The sequence below is a fragment of the Bubalus kerabau genome, chromosome 15 (assembly GCF_029407905.1).
Source record: "Bubalus kerabau isolate K-KA32 ecotype Philippines breed swamp buffalo chromosome 15, PCC_UOA_SB_1v2, whole genome shotgun sequence".
Lineage (NCBI taxonomy): Eukaryota > Metazoa > Chordata > Mammalia > Artiodactyla > Bovidae > Bubalus > Bubalus kerabau.
Genome location: NC_073638.1, coordinates 1,743,760 through 1,769,869, shown reverse-complemented (window position 1 = coordinate 1,769,869; position 26,110 = coordinate 1,743,760). Strand labels below are relative to the sequence as shown.

Genomic DNA, 26,110 nt, shown 5'->3' with positions numbered 1-26,110 from the left:
GAAAGTTACTGACTAGCTGATGTACTATAAAATAATGTGCCTGTGTTAAGAGTGTGTGTGCACACATGTGCAGGAGGCAGTAATATGATGTAATTTGCAGTAAGTATTAGAAAAATAAGTTACCTGCAGTCATTTTGTGAGAGTGTTCTGAGTAACTATAAGGAAGGAAATATATTAAGAATGAAGGTGGGAGTGAACTTTGTGGAAATGAAAGAATATGTAAATCAAATAGGTAGAGATGAAAAAAGAATGAAACTAGAACACTTTCTAACACCATACACAAAAATAAACTCAAAATGGATTAAAGATCTAAACGTAAGACCAGAAACTATAAAACTCCTAGAGGAGAACATAGGCAAAACACTCTCTGACATACATCACAGCAGGATCCTCTATGACCCACCTCCCAGAATATTGGAAATAAAAGCAAAAATAAACAAATGGGACCTAATTAACCTTAAAAGCTTCTGCACATCAAAGGAAACTATTAGCAAGGTGAAAAGACAGCCTTCAGAATGGGAGAAGATAATAGCAAATGAAGCAACTGACAAACAACTAATCTCGAGAATATACAAGCAACTCCTACAGCTCAACTCCAGAAAAATACATGACCCAATCAAAAAATGGGCCAAAGAACTAAATAGACATTTCTCCAAAGAAGACATACAGATGGCTAACAAACAGATGAAAAGATGCTCAACATCACTCATTATCAGAGAAATGCAAATCAAAACCACTATGAGGTACCATTTCACACCAGTCAGAATGGCTGCGATCCAAAAGTCTACAAGTAATAAATGCTGGAGAGGGTGTGGAGAAAAGGGAACCCTCTTACACTGTTGGTGGGAATGCAAACTAGTACAGCCACTATGGAGAACAGTGTGGAGATTCCTTAAAAAACTGGAAATAGACCTGCCTTATGATCCAGCAATCCCACTGCTGGGCATACACACTGAGGAAACCAGAAGGGAAAGAGACACGAGTACCCCAGTGTTCATCGCAGCACTGTTTATAATAGCCAGGACATGGAAGCAATCTAGATGTCCATCAGCAGATGAATGCATAAGAAAGCTGTGGTACATATACACAATGGAGTATTACTCGGCCATTAAAAAGAATACATTTGAATCAGTTCTAATGAGGTGGAGAAACTGGAGCCTATTATGCAGAGTGAAGTAAGCCAGAAAGAAAAACACCAATACAGTATACTAACACATATATATGGAATTTAGAAAGATGGTAACAATAACCCTGTGTACGAGACAGCAAAAGAGACACTGATGTATAGAACAGTCTTATGCACTCTGTGGGAGAGGGAGAGGGTGGGAAGATTTGGGAGAATGGCATTGAAACATGTAAAATATCATGTATGAAATGAGTTGCCAGTCCAGGTTCGATGCACGATACTGGATGCTTGGGGCTGGTGCACTGGGACGACCCAGAGGGATGGAATGGGGAGGGAGGAGGGAGGAGGGTTCAGGATGGGGAACACATGTATACCTGTGGCGGATTCATTTTGATATTTGGCAAAACTAATACAGTTATGTAAAGTCTAAAAATAAAATAAAATTAAAAAAAAATAAAAAATAAAAGAAAAAGAAAAAAGGGAAACTTTCAAAAACAGTATCTTTAAGGGTATAAAAAATGGATGCCCCATTCTGCAGATTTAGGTACAGGATCATGACATGTCATAAATTGAGGATTCCTATAGTAAACTTCCATTTTCATTTCTGTGCCTGCTACACATGCTTTAATATATTGCCAGTATGCAAAGAGTTTCAAATTGGATGATTACAGTCTTGGGAAGTAGAATTGTTTCTGATTCTGACAGCATGCCTCACTTTCTGCATGCCTCACAGATTCAATGTTATTACCAAATGTTGTAAATCTGAATTTAAGAAAATTCCAAAGCGGATGCTTACAAGCTGAAAGGCACAGTAATGATGAGAAATAGCCCTGGAAAAAAACATATTCAAGGAATGGCTCTAAATGTGAGTGCCAATAATTATGATTTTACTCTAGCCAGGTCAAAGCTTTGTTTCCAGGTTGCTATTGTTTTCTCTCTGACCCCCATATCTTAGAACCTTACTGTTGTCATCTAGGAAATAAAGTCTCAAAGGACATTACTAGTTTCAAATTTCAAAGATCAAACAAAGCAGATGCAAGACATACAATACGAAGGAACAAATGGTAAATTTGTTCTGCCACTCTCCTTTAGAGAGATGCTACAGGCATCTGATGGAACTTCAGTTGCTGACAAATCGTGAAAAAAAAAATCACAAGAAGGGAGAGAAAGAAGGTCAAGTATAACTCAGATTCATCATCAGCAACCATGTCTATTCTGTGAGACAGTATCTCAAACTGTTTCTCAAATGTAGCGCATGGACCACCAAAGGTCCCTGAAACCTTCTCAGGAGTCTGTGAAATTAAAACAATTTTCATACAAACATTAAGTAGTTGCTTTTCTCACTATTCTGACACTTGCACTGATAGTACAAAAGAAATGTGATTGAAATTGCTACCATCAAGGAATACACCTATTTATTCTATTCTTCACCCCAAGCACTCGGAAGGGGGAAAAAGTCAACTTCACTTAAAACTGTCCTTAGTGAAGCGCTAAAAATTCTGGATTTTATTAAAGCTTGCTCCTTAAGGATACATCTTTTTAATTCCGTGTGACAAAATGGGAAGCCCATATAGAGCACTTGTGCTACGTGCCCAAGAACTACGCCGTCTTGAGGAAAAGCACAGATGCAGCTACCATTTATACGGAATGTCAAATGACAGACACATTATGGCTATTCTATCTTGCATATTTGGCAGATATGCTCAAAAGTGAAAGAAGTGAGCCTGCCATTTTGAGGAAAAGAACTGAGAATATTTGTTGTCAATAAAATTGAGCTCACAGACAAATAAACACAAAGAATGAAGTGTCATAAAAGGAGAAAGACAGTAAAAGGCTTGGGCTCCAAAGAAACATAAAACAGAAAACAGTTGTATTAGAGTTCTTCAGAGAAAAAAAACCAATAGGCTATATATTTGGCTATAAGGCTATTTGTTATATATATAACTACTGGTATACATGTGATATCTGTGTGGGTTGTGTGTGTATATGTATATTCGTGTATGTAAATATAGTATATATGTATATCAGTTCAGGTGCTCAGTCGTGTCCGACTCTTTGAGACCCCATGAATTGCAGTACGCCAGGCCTCTCTGTCCATCACCAACTCTCGGAGTTTACCCAAACTCATGTCCATCAAGTCCGTGATGCCATCTAGCCATCTCATCCTCTGTCATCCCCCTCTCCTCCTGCCTCCAATCCCTCCCAGCATCAGAGTCTTTTCCAATAAGTCAACTCTTCGCATGAGGTGGCCAAAGTATTGGAATTCCAGCTTCAGCATCAGTCCTTCTAATGAGCACCCAGGACTGATCTCCTTTAGGATGGACTGGTTGGATTTCCTTGCAGTCCAAGGGACTCTCAAGAGTCTTCTCTAACACCACACTTCAAAAGCATCAATTCTTTGGTGCTCAGCTTTCTTCACAGTCCAACTCTCACATTCATACATGACCAGTGGAAAAACCATAGCCTTGACTAGACCGACCTTTGTTGGCCAAGTAATGTCTCTGCTTTTGAATATGCCATCTAGGTTGGTCATAACTTTCCTTGCAAGGAGTAAGCGTCTTTCAATTTCATGGCTGCAATCACCATCTGCAGTGATTTTGGAGCCCCCAAAAATAAAGGCTGACACTGTTTCCCCATCTATTTCCCATGAAGTGATGGGACCGGATGCCATGATCTTTGTTTTTTGAATGTTGAGCTTTAAGCCACCTTTTTCACTCTCCACTTTCACTTTCATCAAGAGGCTGTTTAGTTCCTCTTCACCTTCCGCCATAAGGGTGGTGTCATCTGCATATGTGAGGTTACTGATATTGTTCCCAGCAATCTTGATTCCAGCTTGTGCTTCTTCCAGCCCAGTGCTTCTCATGATGTACTCTGCATATAAGTTAAATAAGCAGGGTGACAATATATAGCCTTGACATACTCCTTTTCCTATTCTGAACCAGTCTGTTGTCATACACATAATTGGCTCATAACATTGTGGAGGTCCCAAGATTATGGCTGGCTAGTCAAAGACTCAGAACAGCCAATGGTGTAGATTCACTTTGAATCCAAAGGCCTAAGAACCAGGACAGCTGATGGTGTCAGTTCTACTCTGAAAGCTGGCAGGCTGGAAACCTAGGAAGAAATTCTTTTTTCATTTCAAGGCCAAAGGCAGGAAATGATTAAAGTTCTATTCAGGTCTTCAACTGATTGGATGAGGCCCACATGCATTAGAAGTGACAGTAATTTACTCAGTCTATCTACTCACGTGTTATTAATCTTATCCAGAAACATCCTCACAGACATACCCAGAATAACCATTTGACCAAATGTCTGGGCACCCAGTGCCAAGTCATCACAACAGTGCAAACAATGCAACAGTGCAAATCTTAAGAATGTTGATAAATCCGATCTAGGATGCAAAAGAATATTCCAAGTTAAAGTAAGCTACAGAGAAAATCATCACAGTGGTGCAAATCTTTACTTAAGACTGTTGAGGTTAATTCCCTAGTAGTCCAAATGGTTAAGACTCTGTGCTTTCACTGCTGGGTCCTGGGTTCAATCCTTGGTGAGGAACTAACATTTCCCCAAGCCGTATGTTGTGGCCAAACAAAACAACAACAAAAAAGAACGTTAGTAACATCTGATCTAGGATTAAAAAAATATTCCAAGTTAGAGTAGGGTACAAAATACATGTACCAATAAGTACATATGGCTATTGTCCCAATGGTAATTCCTTACCTCACAAGGCATACTTCTTACGTCACTTGTAAAACTATGTTTATAAAATACGCATGTTTTTCCTCCTTTTCGAATAACTACAAAATCATATCGTCCCAGAGCTATGACATAATATGAAATAGAAGCAGGGCTCTGGAATAGGATGGGCTTCCCTGGTGGCTCAGACTGTAAAGAATATGCCTGTAACGCAGAAAACCCAGGTTTGATCCCTGGGTCAGGAAGATCTCCTGGAGAAGGAAATGGCAACACACTCCAGTATTCTTGCCTGGAGAATTCTGTGTACAGAGCAGACTGGTGGGCTAAAGTCCATGGAGTTGCAAACAGCTGGGAAACAACTGAGCAACTAACACACACAGAATAGGATACACTTGAGTTCCAGTTTTGGCTGTGTAATATACTTGTGATATATTTGAGGCAAGTAACTACTAATCTTTGATTCTCATTTTCTTCATTTGTAAAATAAGGATAAACTTTATCTAGTTGTGTTGCTGAGATTAAAAAGTAATACATAATTTAGCATTTACTGTGTGCTAAATGAAAGTTAGTGTGTGCATGTGTGCTTACTCACTCAGTTGTGTTCAAGTCTTTGTAACCCAGGGACTGTAACTCACGAGGCTCCTCTGTCCATGGGCTTTTCCAGGCAAAAATACTGGAGTAGGTTGCCATTTCCTTCCCCAGGGGATCTTCTTGACCCAGGGATCACACCTGGGTCTCCTGCCTTGCAGGTGGATTCTTTACCATCTGAGCCACCAGGGAAGCCAGTTTTCTATTAGAAGTCCACTTAAAAGTCAAAAAAATCATTTAAACTACATTAATCAAAATGTTTATAAGGTGATGGGGGAAGGAGAGTAGAAGCAGTTAATAATTCCTGCTGCTGCTGCTGCTGCTAAGTCACTTCAGTCGTGTCTGACTCTGTGGGACCCCAAAGACAGCAGCCTACCAGGCTCCTTGGTCCTTGGGATTCTCCAGGCAAGAACACTGGAGTGGGTTGCCATTTCCTTCTCCAATGCAACAGAGTGAAAAGTGAAAGTGAACTCGCTCAGTCATGTCCGACTCTTCACAATCCCATGGATTGTAGCCCACCAGCCTCCTCCATCCATGGGATTTTCCAGGCAAGAGTACTGGAGTGGGGTGCCACTCACTGCATTCTCTAATAATTCCTAGAGCTTAAGAAAAAAAGATGTCCTTTTCATTATAGGGGACTGGAACGCAAAAGTAGGAAGTCAAGAAACACATGTAGTAACAGGCAAATTTGGCCTTGGAATATGGAATGAAGCAGGGCAAAGACTAATAGAGTTTTGCCAAGAGAACGCACTCGTCAGAGCAAACACCCTCTTCCAACAACACAAGAGAAGACTCTACACAGGGACATCACCAGATAGTCAACACCGAAATCAGAATGATTATATTCTTTGCAGCCAAAGATGGAGAAGCTCTATAAAGTCAGCAAAAACAAGACCGGGAGCTGACTGTGACTCAGATCATGAACTCCTTATTGCCAAATTCAGACTTAAATTGAAAAAAAGCAGGGAAAACCACTAGACCATTCAGGTATGACCTAAATCAAATCCCTTACAACTATAGAGTGGAGGTGAGAAATAGATTTAAGGGACTAGATCTGATAGATAAGAGTGCCTGATGAACTATGGACAGAGGTTCGTGACACTGTACAGTAGACAGGGATCAAGACCATCTCCATGCAAAAGAAACGCAAACAAGCAAAATGGCTGTCTGGGGAGGCCTTACAAATAGCTGTGAAAAGAAGAGATGCAAAAAGCAAAGGAGAAAAGGAAAGATATAAGCATCAGAGTTCCAAAGAATAGCAAGGGAAGATAAGAAAGCCTTCCTCAGTGATCAATGCAAAGAAATAGAGGAAAACAACAAAATGGGAAAGACTAGAGATCTCTTCAAAAAAATTAGAGATACCACGGGAACATTTCCTGCAAAGATGGGCTCGATAAAGGGCAGAAATGGTATGGACCTAACAGAAGCAGAAGATATCAAAAAGAGATGGCAAGAATACACAGAAGAACTGTACAAAAAAGATCCTCACCACCCAGATAATCACGATGGTGTGATCACTCACCTAGAGCCAGACATCCTGGAATGTGAAGTCAAGTGGGCCTTAGAAAGTATCACTATGAACAAAGCTAGTGGAGGTGATGGAATTCCAGTTGAGCTATTTCAAATCCTGAAACATTATGCTGTGAAAGTGCTGCACTCAATATGCCAGCAAATTTGGAAAACTCAGCAGTGGCCACAGGAGTGGAAAAGGTCAGTTTTCATTCCAATCCCAAAGAAAGGCAATGCCAAAGAATGCTCAAATTACAGCACAATTGCACTCATCTCACACGCTAGTAAATTAATGCTCAAAATTCTCCAAGCCAGGCTTCGGCAATACATGAACCGTGAACTTCCTGATGTTCAAGCTGGTTTTAGAAAAGGCAGAGGAACCAGAGATCAAATTGCCAACATCCACTGGATCATGGAAAAAGCAAAAGAGTTCCAGAAAAACATCTATTTCTGCTTTATTGATTATGCCAAAGCCTTTGACTGTGTGGATCACAATAAACTGTGGGAAATTTGAAAGAGATGGAATACCAGAGCACCTGACCTGCCTCTTGAGAAACCTGTATGCAGGTCAGGAAGCAACAGTTAGAACTGGACATGGAACAACAGACTGGTTCCAAATAGGAAAAGGAGTATGTCAAGGCTGTATATTGTCACCCTGCTTATTTAACTTATATGCAGAGTACATCATGAGAAACGCTGGGCTGGAAGAAGCACAAGCTGGAATCAAGATTGCCGGGAGAAATATCAATAACCTCAGATATTCAGATGACACCACCCTTATGGCAGAAGGTGAAGAGGAACTAAAAAGCCTCTTGATGAAAGTGGAAGTGGAGAGTGAAAAAGTTGGCTTAAAACTCAACATTCAAAAAAGTAAGATCATGGCATCTGGTCCCATCACTTCATGGGAAATAGATGGGGAAACAGTGGAAACAGTGTCAGACTTTATTTTTCGGGGCTTCAAAATCTGCAGATGGTGTTTGCAGCCATGAAATTAAGACACTTACTCCTTGCAAGGAAAGTTATGACCAACCTAGATAGCATATTCAAAAGCAGAGACATTACTTTGCCAACAAAGGTCGGTCTAGTCAAGGCTATGGTTTTTCCAGTGGTCATGTATGGATGTGAGAGTTGAACTGTGAAGAAAGCTGAGCACCAAAGAACTGATGCTTTTCAACTGTGGTGTTGGAGAAGACTCTTGAGAGTCCCTCGGACTGCAAGGGAGATCCAACCACTCCATTCTAAACGAGATCAGTCCTGGGTGTTCTTTGGAAGGACTGATGCTAAAGCTGAAACTCCAATACTTTGGCCACCTCACACAAAGAGTTGACTCATTGGAAAAGACTCTGATGCTCGGAGTGATTAGGGGCAGGAGGAGAAGGGGATGACAGAGGATGAGATGGCTGGATGGCATCACTGACTCGATGGATGTGAGTTTGAGTGAACTCCAGGAGTTGGTGATGCACAAGGAGGCCTGGTGTGCTGCAGTTCATGGAGTCACAAAGAGTCGGACAGGACTGAGCAACTGAACTGAACTGAACTGAGAGCTTAAGAGAAAGTTGAGCATAAGAGCTATCACTGCACAATAGTTTTATATGGAATATCAATGAAAGAGGAGAGAGACAGCTGGTGGAGACATGAACCAGCCTTCTCTTTCTGACTCCATGATGATGGAAAGGAATACTTGTAAGGATGAGCCAGGGAGTATTTATACACACTAAAGGGGAGCATAACAGAGCAAATCACCAGCATGATTCGCACTAGGCAGACAGACAGACATGGGTTAATGTGGTGCAAAGGATCAAAGTATTTTCTCAACAACACAATGAGGTCAAGGTGTTATCCTTGGCTTGTTTCCCAAGTTTAGCCACGGGCTGAAGCATCCATACTCTATAACAGCAATGTAGGGTTTCTCCCCCCATGACTCTTATTATTTTTCTAATTCTCATCTAGATGAATAGCTTCTATACTCTCCAAGTCAGACAAGTGGAAGTCATATTTCACCAATGATACACATTCATTTTAAAACCACTTCTTTCCTTCCCTATTTGTCATTCTTTTAGTGAGGCTCTCATTACTCTCACTTGGGGTTGGACTGGGGTTGAATTGCCGCAACAGCCTCTACACTAATATTCCTTATTCTATAAACTTTTATTTGAATCTTCTGGTTTTCAAACCTGCACATACATTGGGAATATAAAATAAATGAGGTACAGGATTCCTGCTCTTACAGGTTTATAGGCTAGTGTGGTGAGAAATAAGTAAACTGTGAAAGTTAGTCACTCAATTGTGTCCAACTTTTTGCAGCCCCGTGAACTGTATGTAGCCTGTCAGGCTCCTCTGTCCATGGGATCAGGCAAGAATATTGGAGTGGGTAGCCATTCTCCTCCAGGGGATCTTCCCGACACAGGTCTTGAACCCCGGTCTCCTGCATTGCAGGCAGATTCTTTACCATCTGAGCCACCAGTGAAGCCCCAGATAACCTGTACAAGAGTCACAAAAGCAATATGAGCAAGTACTATGGATGCACAGAGGAAGAACAACATTCAGACTTGCTTCAAGAGTGGAGAGGACAGAATAGAGAGGGGAGGACTGAGGAAACCATTCTGATGAGTATGGTACTTGAGCTGTTAAGAAAAATTGTTATCAAAGAAGGTGAGACCAACATTTCCAAGAGAAAAAAATTAAGTTGTAAGTGCAAAGCCATGGATAAAAGGGTTATTATGGCCCTATGGAGAAAAACAAAGTTGAGGACAGGGGACAGGATTAAAGAAAGCTTACGTGGTAAACAGGGTATTTACCTCATGAAAGGGGGTGTGGGTTTCACTCTATACGTAATACAGAACATATAGTAAACTTAAGAAGGATTGGCATTATACCACTGGATTTACATTTAGAAATACTGCTAAGAATACAGCAGTAAGTAACAAAGATGAGGCTCTTACTCTCACAGAGTTTACTATCTAATGAGACAGATATGCATGTGCAGTGGTACTGGTAATGAGTATCAATTTTTTAAAATCCACTTTAATGAAAAACAACTTTAATTTTGTTAAGTCACTGAGATGCATCTATTATAACAAATAGGATCATTTTTAAAAAATTTATTTATTTCTGGCTGTACCAGGTCTTCACTACTGCACACAGGCTATCTTTTGCTGCAGTGACTGGGGGCTCAGTAGTTGCAGTACACAGGTTCTAGAGTACAGGCTCAGCAGCTGTTGAACACAGGCTTAGCTGCTCCTTGGTATGCAGAATTTTACAGGACTAGGGATTGAACCTATATCCCCTGCACTGGCAGGCAGCTTCTCAACTACTGAGCCCCTAGGTAAAACCCAAATAAGACTATCTTAACTGATGAGTATTAATTTTAATCTCAGCAACTCATTAAACATATTTATTAATCTAAATATTTATCTGTTGATTCTTTACTGTTTGGTTTAATGCATAAAAAAATATATCATTTGTAAATATTGAGACTGCTTTTGTATTATTTTTTACCAATTTCCTTTCTTTTGTACTACAGTAGTAGCTAAGACCTCCTGAACACTGATGAATAAAAGCAGTATGGGTTGCAATACTTTTAAAAATATCTCTATATAAGTGTGTATATCTAATTTATACCTAATTATTTATACTAAGTTATTATATAAATATATAATCTGGAATTTGTATTAGAGTAAGTCTAAATTACTGAAGCTAATAGTTCATAGATAAGAAGTGAACACAATGATATATACACATAGTAGTTTTTATTTCTATGACTAATAATACAAGTAAAATGGCTTTACTGGAAATTTTCAAGTACTGAACTAATAATACATTATTACACAAGGGTATTCACTTTTGCAATGTGCCTAAAAGTTAAAACTCTCCATGTTTACTCTATGTACAGTGGTTAAGCAGAGAAGTTGAAATGTCCTATTTGGTCAATTTGGCTTGAATAAATTTCTTTATGTAGACTTTACTTAAACAACAATTGCAAGCACTATCATAGACAAAGGGCACTGGAAAATATATGAAAGGGAAAGAGGGAACTAATCCACAAGATAACTAAGTCCACTGAAATTAATAACAATCAATCAAAGAAGACAAGTAGAATTTCTAGAGAAGAGTGTTAAGGATAGAACACCAAGGATAATTAACCTTAAGGGATAGACAATCTAAGCTGAAGAATTATTTATGCAGCATTTGCTACATACCAGGTGACAGCCTAGATGGAAAGAAAATATGAGAAATATAATCTGTAGAAGACACCGGTGAAAAAGTTCTAGAGCTGAGAAAAAAACATAAAAAGAACAGGGACAGAAATGGAGGAAAATTAATTTGGAGAGATGGTGGAAGCCATAGGAGAATTTCAAAAATGATGTAGCTCCCATATCATCAAAGGCTGAAAAAGTTTAAGTAAGGTAAGGACTGAAAAGAAGTCACTGATGATTTGAGGGTGGGATAGGGAGAGGCCAGATTACAGTGGTTTTAAGAGAGGATAATGAACATATTTTACGTAATTTTTTTTTAAGTTCAGTGAGGTTGGAACTAGAGGATCGTGTAGATTCTATGGAATTTTATTTTGCTTAGATGGGAGAAATTTAAGCATGCAAATACACTGAGAAGAAAGGGGGGGGGCGGGGAATGGAGGAAAATTTTTGATAATGACTACACCAATCTAAATTAAGCACTTTTTATTGTTATTCTTCAGTCAAAAGTTCAATCTGACACTTTGCAACCACATGGAATACAGAACTCCAGACTTCCCTGTCCTTCACTATCTCCCGGACTTGGCTCAAATTCATATGCAGTGAGTCGGTGATGACATCTAACCAACTCATCCTCTGCTTCCCTCTTCTGCTCCTGCTGTCAATCTTTCCCAGCATCAGTGTTTTGTCCAATAAGTCAGCTTTCCCATCAGGTGGCCAAAGTATTGAAGCTTCAGCTTCAACATCAGTCCTAATGAATATTCAGGATTGATTTCCTTTAGGATTGACTGGTTTGATCTCCTCACTGTCCAAGGGACTCTCAGAAGTCTTCTCCAGCACAATTTAAAAGCATCAATTTTTTGGTGATCAGCCTTCTTTATGGTCCAAGTCTCACATCCAGACATGACTACTGAAAAAACCATAGCTTTGACTAGACATCCTTTGCTGGCAAAGTGATCTCTCTGTTTCTTTAACATGCTGACATGGTTTGTGACAGCTTTTCTTACAAGGAGCAAGCATCTTTTCATTTCATAGCTGCAGTCTCAGTCCACAGAGATTTTGGAGCCCAAGAAAATAAAACCTGTCACTGACTCTACTTTTTCCCCTTCTATTTGCCATGAAGTGATGGGACCAGAAGCCATGTTCTTAGGTTTTTTGAATGTTGAGTTCAAGCCAGCTTTTTCACTCTCCCCTTTCACCTTCATCAAAAGGCTCTTTAGTTCCTCTTCACTGTCCGCCATTAAGAGTGGTGTCATTTGCATATCTGAAGTGGTGTTTCTCTAGGGAATCTTGATTCCATTTTGTAAGTCATCCAGCCCACCATTTCCTATGATGGAGTCTGCATAGAAGTTAAATAACCAGAGAGACATACAGATTTGTCCTGTTCCTTTCCCAAATTTAAATCAGTTAATTGCTCCCTGTTTGGTTCTAACTATTGCTTCTTGATCTGCATACAGGTTTCGCAGGAGACAGGTAAGGTGGTCTGGTATTCCCATATCTGTAAGAATTTTCAACAGTTTGTTGTGATCTACACAGTCAAAGGCTTTAACATAGTCAAAGAAGTATGTGTGTTTTGTTTTGTTTTGTTTTGTTTTCTGGAATTCCCTTGCCTTCTCCATGATCCAACGAATGCTGGCGATTTGATCTCTGGTTCCTCTGCTTTTTCTAAATGCAGCTTGTACATCTGGAAGTTCTCGGCTCATGTACTGATGAAGTCTACCTTGAAGGATTTTGAGCAGAACCTTATTAGCATGTGAAATAAGCGCATCTGTACAGTAGTCTGAACCTTCTTTGGCTTGCCCTTCTTTGGGATTGAATGAAAACTGATCTTTTCCAGTCCTGGGGCCACTGCCAAGTTTTTCAAATTTGCTGACATGTTGAGTGCAGCACTTTAACAGCATCAACTTTTAGGATTTGAAGTAGCTCAGCTGGAATTCCATCACCTCCACTAGATTTGTTCACAGTGATGCTTCCTAAGGCCCACTTGACTTCACACTCCAGGATGTCTGGCTCTAGGTGAGTGACCACACCATTGTGGTTATCTGGGTCACTAAGAATCTTTTTTGTACAGTTCTGCGTATTCTTGCCACCTCTTCTTCATATCTTCTGTTTCTGTTATGCCTTTACCATTTTTGTCCTTTATTGTGCCCATCCTTGTATGAAATGCCCCCTTGATATCTCCAATTTTCTTGACGAGATCTCTTTTCCATTTGATTATTTTCCTCTATTTCTCTGCACTGTTTATTTAGGAAGGCTTTCTTAACCCTCCTTGCTATTTCCAAGAATTCTGCATTCAGTTAGGTATATCTTTCCCTTTCTCCTTTGCCTTTCGCTTCTCTTTTTGTATAGCTTCCTCAGACAACCACTTTGCCTTCTTACATTGCTTTTTCTCTGGGATGGTTTTAGTCTCTGCCTGCTGTACAGTGCTACGAACTTCTGTCCATAGTTCTTCAGGTACTCTACCTACCAGACCTTACCTCTTGAATCTATTTGTCACCTCCACCATATGATTTAGGTCATACCTCACTGGGCTAGCAGCTTTTCCTACTTTCTTCTATTTAAACCTGCATTTTGCAATAAGGAGCTCATGATCTAGCAACAGTTAGCTCCATGTCTTGTTTTTGCTGTATGTATAGAGCTTCTCCATCTTTGGCTGCAAAGAATATAATCAATCTGCCTTAGTTACTGACCATTTGGTGATGTACATGTGTAAAGTCATCTCTTGTGTTGCTGGAAGAGGGTGTTTGCTATGAGCATGTCGTTAACAAAACTGTCAGCCTTTGCCCTGCTTCATTTTGCACTCCAAGGTAAATGTAACTTGCCTGTTACTTCAGGTATCTCTTGACTTCCTACTTTTGCATTCCAATCTCCAGTGATGAGAATGACATCTTTTTTTGGTGTGAGTTCTAGAAAGTCTTGTAGGTCTTCAAAGAACTGGTCAACTTCAGCTTTTCAGCATTAGCGGCTGAGGCACAGATTTGGATTGCTGTAATATTGGTCTGCCTTGGAAACAAACCGAGAACATCCTATTGTTTTTGAGATTGTACCCAAGTACTGCATTTCAGACTCTCTTGTTCACTTGACCATGTCCAATTTACCTTGACTGATGGCCCTAACATTCCATGTTCCTAAGCAATATACTGTTCATCGGACTTACTGTCACCACCAGAGTGGTCTACAACTGACTGTCGTTTCCTCTTGGACCCAGCCACTTCATTCTTTCTGGAGCTATTAGTAATTACCCTGTGCTCTTCCCCAGTAGCCTACTGGACACCTTCTGACCTGGGGGACTCATCTTTCAGTGTCGCATCATTTGGCCTTTTCATACTTTTCATGAGGTTCTCACATCAAGAATACTGGAGTCATGTGCCATTCCCTCCTCCATTGGACTACATTTTATCAGAACTATTCACTATAAACTGTCCATCTTAGGTGACCCTGCATGGCCTGGCTCATATCTTCATTGAGTTAGGCTAGCCCCTTCACCACAAGGCTGTGATCCATGAAGGGGAATTAAGAATTTACATCCCTATCAATGTAGAGCTTTTTGGACCTTTAAAGCAATAAACTAGAGAAAAATACTATCTGGTAAAAACTCCCCTTTCTGTTAACATGTAAACATTAATAAATAAATGAATGATTAGAGACTCAAATTTCATAGTTTGTGATATAGCAGACCTGACAGTATTAGAATTTATAATTAGCAATTTATAGAGCTATTTTATTCAATATTCATAATCCTTTAAGATTAACAATTAGTTTTCCAAAATGGGAAATTGAAGCCAAGTTAAACAATAAGATTTAGACACAAAACTAACAGAACTATGCTTGCTTCACTGAAAGTCCACAGTATTTTCAATACTATTTTGACCCAGGATTTTAATATTAAATGAAAGCTCACAAAGTATTTTACTGCTCAAAATATCCAAATATAAATGTACTGGTCAAAAGTTACCATGACAATTTAAGGTCATTTTGAGTAAGAAAGACATATATGATGATAATAAGAGCTAACATTTAGTCAGTACCATGTGTCAAAGTTATGGTTTTTCCAGTAGTCATGGATAGATGTGAGAGTTGGACCATAAAGAAGGCTGAGCACTGAAGAACTGATGCTTTTGAACTGTGGTATTGGAGAAAATTCTTGAGAGTCCCTTGGACTGCAAGGAGATCAAACCAGTTAATCCTAAAGGATATCAATCCTGAGTATTCACTGGAAGGACTGATGCTGAAGCTGAAGCTCCAGTACTTTGGCCACCTGATGTGAAGAACTGACTCACTGGAAAAGATGCTGGGAAAGACCAAAGGCAGGAGGAGAAGGGGATGACAGAGGATGAGATGGTTGGATGGCATCACCAACTCAATGGACATGAGTTTGAGCAAGCTCCAGGAGTTGGGGATGGACAAGATGCCTTGTGTACTGCAGTCCATGGTGTCGCAAAGAGTCGGACAGGACTGAGCGACTGAACTGATCTTGGAAAAGCTTCAATGAACAATTATAAAGTATATATTACATTGTTGTTGTTTAGATCCTAAGTTCTTTCTGACACTTCTGCAACCCCATGGACTGTATCCTGCCAGGCTCCTCTGTCCATGGGATTTCCCAGGCAAGAATACTGGGGTGGGTTGCCATTTCCTTCTCCAGAGGAACATCACAAACCAGGGATTGAACCTGTGTCTCCTGCATGGCGGGCAGATTCTTGACTACTGAGCCACCAGAGAAGCATGCACACACATATATTATATACATTGGTCCCTTGGTAACCAAAGGGGGTTGCTTCCAAGACACTCCACCTCATCTAATACCAAACTCCACAGATGCATCATATTCCATGTTGCTGGGTAATAAGAATCAATATTGTGAAAATGTCTATACTACCAAAGGCAATCTACAGATTCAATGTGATCCCTATCAAATTACCAATGACATTTATCACAGAACTAGGACAAAAAATTACAATTCATATGGAAACACAGAAGACCCCAAAGAGCCAAAGCAGTCTTGAGAAAGAAGAATGGAGCTGCAGGAATCAACCTTCCTGACTTCAGATTATACTAAAAAGGTACAGTCATCAAGACAGTATGGCACTGCCACAAAAACAGAAATACAGACCAATGGAAAAAGATAGCCCAGAAATAAACTCATGCACCTACAGATACCTTATTTTTGACAAAGGAGCCAAGAATATAAAATGGGGAAAGACAGCCTCTTCAATAAATGGTGCTGGGAAAACTGGACAGTTATATGTAAAAGAATGAAATCAGAGCACTTCCTAACACCATACACAAAGATACACTCAAAATGGAATAAAGACCTAATGGAAGACCAGAAGCTATAAAACTCTTAGAGGAAAACACAGGCAGAACACTCGATGATATAAATCAAAGCAAGATCCTCTATGATCCACCTCCTAGAGTAATAGAAATAAAAACCAAAGTAAACAAGTATGACTTGATTAAATTTAAAAGTTTTTGTACAGCAAAGGAAACTATAAGCAAGGTGAAAAGACAACCCTCAGAATGGAAAAAATAAGAGCAAATGAAACAACTGACCAAGGATAAACTTGGAAAATATACAAGCAAGGTCATACAACTCAAAACCAGAGAAACAAACAACCCAATTAAAAAGTGGGAAAAAGACCTAAGACTTTTCTCCAAAGAAGACATACAGATGGCTAACAAACACATGAAAAGATGCTCCACATGCTCATTACTAGAGAAATGTAAATCAAACTACAGTGAGAGATCACCCCACACCGGTCAGAATGGCCATCATCAAAAGGTCTGCAAACAATAAATGCTTGACAGGGTGTGGAGAAAAGGGAACACTCTTGCACTGTTGGTGGGAATGCAGACTGATACGGCCACTATGGAAGGCCCACTTGACTTCACATTCCAGGACGTCTGGCTCTAGGTGAGACATCACTTAGAAAGCATCACTATGAACAAAGCTAGTGGAGGTGATGGAATTCCAGTTGAGCTATTTCAAATCCTGAAACATTATGCTGTGAAAGTGCTGCACTCAATATGCCAGCAAATTTGGAAAACTCAGCAGTGGCCACTGGAAAAGGAAAGTTTTCATTCCAATCCCAAAGAAAGGCAATGCCAAAGAATGCTTGAACTACCGCACAATTGCACTCATCTCACATGCTAGTAAAGTAATGCTCAAAATTCTCCAAGCCAGGCTTTGACAATACATGAACTGTGAACTTCCAGATGCTCAAGCTGGTTTTAGAAAAGGTAGAGGAACCAAAGATCAAATTGCCAACATCCTCTGGATCATGGAAAAAGCAAGAGAGTTCCAGAAAAACATCTATTTCTGCTTTATTGACTATGCCAAAGCCTTTGACTGTGTGAATCACAATAAACTGTGGAAAATTCTGAAAGAGATGGGAATACCAGACCACCTGACCTGCCTCTTGAGAAACCTGTATGCAGGTCAGGAAGCAACAGTTAGAACTGGACATGGAATAACAGACTGGTTCCAAATAGGAAAAGGAGTACGTCAAGGCTGTATATTGTCACCCTGCTTATTTAACTTATATGCAGAGTACATCATGAGAAACACTGGGCTGGAAGAAGCACAAGCTGGAATCAAGATTGCTGGGAACAATATCAATAACCTCAGATATGCAGATGACACCATCCTTATGGCAGAAAGTGAAGAGGAACTAAAAAGCCTCTTGATGAAAGTGGAGAGTGAAAAAGTTGGCTTAAAGCTCAACATTCAGAAAACGAAGATCATGGCATCTGGTCCCATTACTTTATGGCAAATAGATGGGGAAACAGTGGAAACAGTGTCAGCCTTTATTTTTGGGGGCTCCAAAATCACTGCAGATGGTGACTGCAGCCATGAAATTAAAAGATGCTTACTCTTTGGAAGGAAAGTTATGACCAACCTAGATACCTAGATAGCATATTCAAAAGCAGGGACATTACTTTGCCAACAAAGGTTCATCTAGTCAAGGCTATGGTTTTTCCAGTGGTCATGTATGGATGTGAGAGTTGGACTGTGAAGAAAGCTGAACGCCGAAGAATTGATGCTTTTGAACTGTGGTGTTGGAGAAGACTCTTGAGAGTCCCTTGGACTGCAAGGAGATCCAACCACTCCATTCTGAAGGAGATCAGCCCTGGGATTTCTTTGGAAGGAATGATGCTAAAGCTGAAACTCCAGTACTTTGGCCACCTCATGCGAAGAGTTGACTCATTGGAAAAGACTCTGATTCTGGGAGGGATTGGGGGCAGGAAGAGAAGGGGATGACAGAGGATGAGATGGCTGGATGGCATCACTGATTCGATGGACGTGAGTCTGCGTGAACTCCGAGAGTTGGTGATGGGCAGGGAGGCCTGGCATGCTGTGATTCATGGGGTCGCAAAGAGTCGGACACGACTGAGCGACTGAACTGAGCTGAACTGATCACCCAACAATCCCACTCCTAGGGATATACCCTGAGGAAACCAAAATTGAAAAAGAAACATGTATCCCATTGTTCACTGCAGCACTACTTACAATAGATAGAACATGGAAGCAACCTAAATGTCCACTGACAGATGAATGGATAAGGAAGTCATGGTACATATACACAATGGAATAAAACTCAGCCATAAAAAGGAATGCATCTGAGTCAGTCCTAATGATGAACCTAGAACCTGTTATACAGAGTGATGTAAGTCAGAAAGAGAAAGATAAACATCATATTCTAACGCACAAAGATAAATATCATATTCTAACGCACATATACAGAATCTAGTAAAATGGTACTGAATAATTTATTTACAGGGCAGCAATGGAGAGACAAACAGAGAAAAGACTTACAGACATAGGGAGAGGGGAGGAGAGGGTGAGATGTATGGAAAGAGTAAAATGGAAACCTGCATTACCATATGTAAAAAAAGATAGCCAACAGAAATTTGCTGTATGACTCAGGAAACTCAAACCGGGGCTCTGTGTCAACCTAGAGGGATGGGATGGGGAGGGAGATGGGAGGGAGGTTCCGAGGGGAAGGGATATATGTATACCCTTGTTGCTGATTCTTGTTGAGGTTTGACAGAAAACAAAATTCTTTAAAGCAAGCATCCTTCAATTAAAAAAAAAAAATATTTTAAAAATGGCTGGCAAAGTATGGTCAGTCCTCTCAATCTGTTGATGCAGAACCTGTAGATATGGAGGACTGAATACATGTACAAAATATGTAAGTGATGTAACACTTAAAACAACCATTATAGAGTCTATACAAAGAGATACACCCAGAGTCAGGAAAATGGAAGATGGAATCCTAAAAACGGTTCAAGTAACACACAGGAAGAAAGGAAAAAAAGAAAACAAAATAAACAGAAAACAACCAAAAAGAAGACTTAAGTACTAAAATATCAACAACTGTACTAAATGTAAACAGTACATACACACACACACACCCCACATATATATATCAATTTAAGACAGAGAACAGCAGAGATTTTGTTTTTAAGTTACCCCAATTTTATCCTTCTTACAAGTAAGTCACTTCAAACAGAATGATACAAGTAGCCTAGAAGTCAAAGGATAAAGAAAGATATACTATACAAGCATGAATTAAGAAAAACAGGTAGGGCTATATGAATATCAGGTAGAGTAGACTTCAGCAAGAAAAAGTATCAGGGATAGAGAGAAATATCACATAAGGTCAATCCACCAAGAAGACAGGGTAAACTGAAGTGAGGATGTCAAACAAAAGAGCTGAAATAATGCGAAGCAAAAAAGGATAGGTCTGAAAAGAACAGACAAAAGTATTTATTATAGCTATAATGCTGGAGACCTGAATATCTTTCTCTCTAAAATTAAGAGAACAAGAAAACAGTAAATCAGCAATGATACATAAGAACTTGGTAACCAACAGAATCTAATCAACAGAATATACATGAGTTTTAAGTGCCTATAAAACATATATTAAGGGTGACCATATTCTGACTCACAAAAAGAAACTTCCAATGATTTAAAAGAATTGAAATCACACACACACTATGTTATGTGGCCACAATGAAACAAGACTAGAAATTAAGAAAATAGTTAACACTAAAATCTCCCCCACACCTAGAAATTAAGTAACACACTTCCTAACAATACATGAGGCAAAGAAAAAGTCTCAAGGGAAATATTTTTTAAATACATTTAATTGGAACAAAAATATAACATATCTAAAATGTGTGGGATGTAGCTAATAACAATGCTGAGAGAAAATTTAATCTCAATAAATGCCTATGTTATGAAATAAAGGCCTCAAACCAATAACCGAAGCTCACACCTTAGAAAACTAGAAAAAGAAGAGCAAAATAAACTCAATGTATGCAAGACAGACGAAATGATAACAAGCAAATATATATGAAATTGAAAATTTTTAAATGCAGAGAAAAAAATCAATGAGACAAAGAGCTTATTCTTTGTAAAAGTTCAATAAAGTAGACCAACCTACAGCAAGACTGACAAAGAAAGAAGAAAAAAAGCACAAATTAATAATATCAGGAATGAAGCAAGGGAATTACTATAGGCCTTGTAAACATCAAAAGGATAAGGGAGTACTACTAATATAAATAACTGTTCACATAACAGTTTGATAGTACAGATGAAATGGACTAATTCCTCAAAAAGCACACATTAGAACTCAAGTAAAATGAAACATAAAATTTGAACAGCCATGTTACTATTAAACAAATTAAGTTTTCCAGAAGTTTAAAGAATGGATACTAAATCTATACAATTTCTTCCACAATATAAAAGAGAGAATACTTCTTAATTAATTTTATAAAGTCAGTTTTACTGTAGCATCCCAAAGAAACTACAAAAAAAGAAGCCCGAACTATAAATACCTTCACAAATATGATGTAAAAATTACTTTTAAAATTATTTTTAAAAGTTCAGCAATAAACAAAAGAAACTTTATATTACAACCATGTAGGTTTATCCAGGGATGTAAGAATACTTCAATATTCAAGTATCAATAGATGTAATCCACCTTTGAAGGATTCTATGAAAGAAAATCAACACAGTAAAAGCATTAAAAATACAATATCTATTATTAATGAGAAAAACTCTGCAGCCAATAAGAAATAGAGAACTTCCTCAAATTGATAAAGAACATCTACAATAAAATTTATCAATAACATTATATACTAAAGGGTAAGAGAGCTGGACAGGAGGTCAAACCAGTCAATCCTAAACGAAATCAACGCTGAACAACCCTGGAACGATGGATGCTGAAGCTTCAATACTTTGGCCACTTGAGGTGAAGAGCAGACTCACTGGAAAGGACTGATTCTAGGAAAGATTGAGGGCAGGTAGAGAAGGGGGTGACAGAGGATGAGACAGCTGGATGGCACCATTGACTCAATGGACATGAGTTTGAGCAAAGTCTGGGAGATAGTGAAGGACAGGGAAGCCTGGCATACTACAGTCCATGAGGTCACAAAGACTCAGACATGACTTAGCAACTGAACAAGAACAAGGAACTGAATGTTCTAAGATGAGAAAAAACGACAAGGATAACCACTCGTACCACTGCCTTTCATTATAATATTGGAAGTTCTAGCCAGCACACCAAAGCAAGAAAATACCATACAAACCATACATATTTGAAAGGAAGAAATAAACTATTTATAGACCTTAAACTTGTCTGTGAAGAAGTATTTGATAAAATATATGTGTGTGTATATATATATGTAAATACAAATACATATTTGTATATGTAAATACATACATATATATTTATATAGGCTTCCCAGGTGGCACTAGTGGTAAAAAACCTGCCTGCCAATGCAGGAGACATAAGAAACATGGGTTCAATCCCTGAGTTGAGAAGATCCCCTGGAATAGGAAATGGCAACCCATCACAGTATTCTTGCCTGGGAAATCCTATGGACAGAGGAGCCTGGTGGGCTACAGTCCATGGGGCTGCAAAGAGGCAAACATGACTGAGCACATGCACATACACACATATACACTAATAAATTCAACAATGCCACAGGATATAATAACACATGAAAACAGTTATTCTATAAAATAGCCATGAATACATGGCAATCAAAACTATCTACAATATCAAAGGGAGAAAGGGAAAGAGAAATTCACAGGTATAAAACTAACAAAATATGTACAAGGATTCATACACTGAAAACTACAACATGCTAATCAAAGAAATCAATCAAACCTAAATACATGTTAAGATATGCCACATTCATGAGTTGGAAAAATAACCATAGTAATAAGTATGTCAGTTCTCCCCATACTGACTATACTGGTTTAATACAATTCCTATCAAAATCCCAGAAAGGGTTTTCTAAAATATAGATAATAAATTTATTTCAAAACATATATGGGATGATAAGGAAAGCTGAATAGCTAACATAAATTTGAAAAATAACGTGAGAAGAATCAGTCTACCTGATTTTAAGACTTATATACCTAGAGTAATCCAGACTGGACATGGAACAACAGACTGGTGCCAAATAGGAAAAGGAGTACATCAAGGCTGTATATTGTCACCCTGCTTATTTAACTTATATGCAGAGTACATCATGAGAAACGCTGGGCTGGAGGAAGCACATGCTGGAATCAAGATTGCCAGGAGAAATATCAATAACCTAAGATATGCAGATGACACCACCCTTACGGCAGAAAGTGAAGAGGAATTAAAAAGCCTCTTGATGAAAGTGAAAGTGGAGAGTGAAAAAGTTGGCTTAAAGTTCAACATTCAGAAAACGAAGATCATAGCATCTGGTCCCATCACTTCATGGCAAATAGATGGGGAAACAGTGGAAACAGTGTCAGTCTTTATTTTTCTTGGCTCCAAAATCACTGTAGATGGTGATTGCAGCCATGAAATTAAAAGACGCTTACTCCTTGGAAGGAAAGTTATGACCAACCTAGATAGCATATTGAAAAGCAGAGACATTACTTGGCCAACAAAGGTTCGTCTAGTCAAGGCTATGGTTTTTCCTGTGGTCATGTATGGATGTGAGAGTTGGACTGTGAAGAAGGCTGAGCGCCGAAGAATTGATGCTTTTTTTTTTTTTTTTAATTTTATTTTTAAACTTATATAATTGTATTAGTTTTGCCAAATATCAAAATAAATCCGCCACAGATATACATGTGTTCCCCTTCCTGAACCCTCCTCCCTTCTCCCTCCACATACCATCCCTCTGGGTTGTCCCAGTGCACTAGCCCCAAGCATCCAGTATCGTGCATCAAACCTGGACTGGCAACTCGTTTCATACATGATATTTTACATGTTTCAATGCCATTCTCCCAAATCTTCTCACCCTCTCCCTCTCCCACAGAGTCCATAAGACTGTTCTACACATCAGTGTCTCTTTTGCTGTCTCATACACAGGGTTATTGTTACCATCTTTCTAAATTCCATATATATGCGTTAGTATACTGTATTGGTGTTTTTCTTTCTGGCTTACTTCACTCTGTGTAATAGGCTCCAGTTTCATCCATCTCATTAGAACTGATTCAAATGTATTCTATTTAATGGCTGAGTAATACTCCATTGTGTTTATGTACCACAGCTTGCTTATCCATTCATCTGCTGATGGACATCTAGGTTGCTTCCATGTCCTGGCTATTATAAACAGTGCTGCAAGGAATATTGGCGTACACATGTCTCTTTCCCTTCTGGTTTCCTCAGTGTGTATGCCCAGCAGTGGGATTGCTGGATCATAAGGCAGGTCTATTTCCAGTTTTTTAAGGAATCTCCACACTGTTCTCCATAGTGGCTGTACTAGTTTGCATTCCCACCAACAGTGTAAGAGGGTTCCCTTTTCTCCACACCCTCTCCAGCATTTATTGCTTGTAGACTTTTGGATCGCAGCCATTCTGACTGCTGTGAAATGGTACCTCATAGTGGTTTTGATTTACATTTCTCTGATACTGAGTGATGTTGAGCATCTTTTCATGTGTTTGTTAGCCATCTGTATCTCTTCTTTGGAGAAATGTCTATTTAGTTCTTTGGCCCATTTTTTGATTGGGTCATTTATTTTTCTGGAGTTGAGCTGTAGGAGTTGCTTGTATATTTTTGAGATTAGTTGTTTGTCAGTTGCTTCATTTGCTATTATCTTCTCCCATTCTGAAGGCTGTCTTTTCACCTTGCTAATAGTTTCCTTTGAGGTGCAGAAGCTTTTAAGGTTAATTAGGTCCCATTTGTTTATTTTTGCTTTTATGTCCAGTATTTTGGGAGGTGGGTCATAGAGGATCCTGCTGTGATGTATGTCAGAGAGTGTTTTGCCTATGTTCTCCTCTAGGAGTTTTATAGTTTCTATTCTTATGTTGAGTCTTTAATCCATTTTGAGTTTATTTTTGTGTATGGTGTTAGAAAGTGTTCTAGTTTCATTCTTTTACAAGTGGTTGACCAGATTTCCCAGCACCACTTGTTAAAGAGATTGTCTTTATAATCCATTGTATATTCTGGCCTCCTTTGTCAAAGATAAGGTGTCCATATGTGCGTGGATTTATCTCTGGGCTTTATATTTTCTTCCATTGATCTATATTTCTGTCTTTGTGCCAGTACCATACTGTCTTGATAACTGTGGCTTTGTAGTAGAGCCTGAAGTCAGGTAGGTTGATTTCTCCAGTTCCATTCTTCTTTCTCAAGATTGCTTTGGATATTCAAGGTTTTTTGTATTTCCATACAAATTGTGAAATTATTTGTTCTAGCTCTGTGAAGAATACTGTTGGTAGCCTGACAGGGATTGCACTGAATCTATAAATTGCTTTCGGTAGTATACTCATTTTCACTATATTGATTCTTCCAATCCATGAACATGGTATATTTCTCCATCTGTTAGTGTCCTCTTTGATTTCTTTCACCAGTGTTTCATACTTTTCTATACATAGGTCTTTAGTTTCTTTAGGTAGATGTATTCCTAAGTATTTTATTCTTTCCGTTGCAATGGTGAATGGAATTGTTTCCTTAATTTCTCTGTTTTCTCATTATTAGTGTATAGGAATGCAAGGGATTTCTGTGTGTTGATTTTATATCCTGCAACTTTACTATAGTCATTGATTAGTTCTAGTAATTTTCTGTTGGAGTCTTTAGGGTTTTCTATGAAGAGGATCATGTCATCTGCATATAGTGAGAGTTTTACTTCTTCTTTTCTAATTTGGATTCCTTTTATTTCTTTTTCTGCTCTGAATGCTGTGGCCAAAACTTCCAAAACTATGTTGAATAGTAGTGGAGAAAGTGGGCACCATTGTCTTGTTCCTGACTTTAGAGGAAATGCTTTCAATTTTTCACCATTGAGGATAATGTTTGCTGTGGGTTTGTCATATATAGCTTTTATTATGTTGAGGTATGTTCCTTCTATTCCTGCTTTCTGGAGAGTTTTTATCATAAATGGATGTTGAATTTTGTCAAAGGCTTTCTCTGCATCTATTGAGATAATCATATGGCTTTTATTTTTCAATTTGTTAATGTGGTGTATTACATTGATTGATTTGCGGATATTGAAGAATCCTTGCATCCCTGGAATAAAGCCCACTTGGTCATGGTGTATGATCTTTTTAATGTGTTGTTGGATTCTGATTGCTAGAATTTTGTTAAGGATTTTTGCATCTATGTTCATCAGTGATATTGGCCTGTAGTTTTCTTTTTTTGTGGCATCTTTGTCAGGTTTTGGTATTAGGGTGATGGTGGACTCATAGAATGAGTTTGGAAGTTTACATTCCTCTGCAATTTTCTGGAAGAGTTTGAGCAGGATAGGTGTTAGCTCTTCTCTAAATTTTTGGTAGGATTCAGCTGTGAAGCCGTCTGGACCTGGGCTTTAGTTTGCTGGAGAATTTTTGATTACAGTTTCAATTTCCGTGCTTGTGATGGGTCTGTTAAGATTTTCTATTTCTTCCTGGTCCAGTTTTGGAAAGTTGTACTTTTCTAAGAATTTGTCCATTTCTTCCACATTGTCCATTTTATTGGCATTTAATTGTTGATAGTAGTCTCTTATGATCCTTTTGTTGTCTGTTGTGATCTCT

At 38.8% G+C, this 26,110-nt stretch overlaps 1 protein-coding gene across 5 annotated transcripts in view; it reads right to left on the bottom strand.

Annotated features, from left to right (window-relative positions):
• Positions 1-26,110, bottom strand: part of KBTBD3 (kelch repeat and BTB domain containing 3) — a 77,418-nt gene that overhangs the window by 13,919 nt on the left and 37,389 nt on the right. The window contains exon 2 of one of the 5 annotated variants that reach the window (XM_055547444.1): positions 4,374-4,517. The exons of 3 other annotated variants lie outside the window; for them this stretch is intronic. The gene's annotated coding sequence lies outside the window, so the exon portion shown is untranslated. Of the gene's footprint in view, positions 1-4,373; positions 4,518-13,934; positions 14,309-26,110 lie in introns of those variants that run through there. One more of the 5 variants, XM_055547447.1, reaches the window with a different exon arrangement.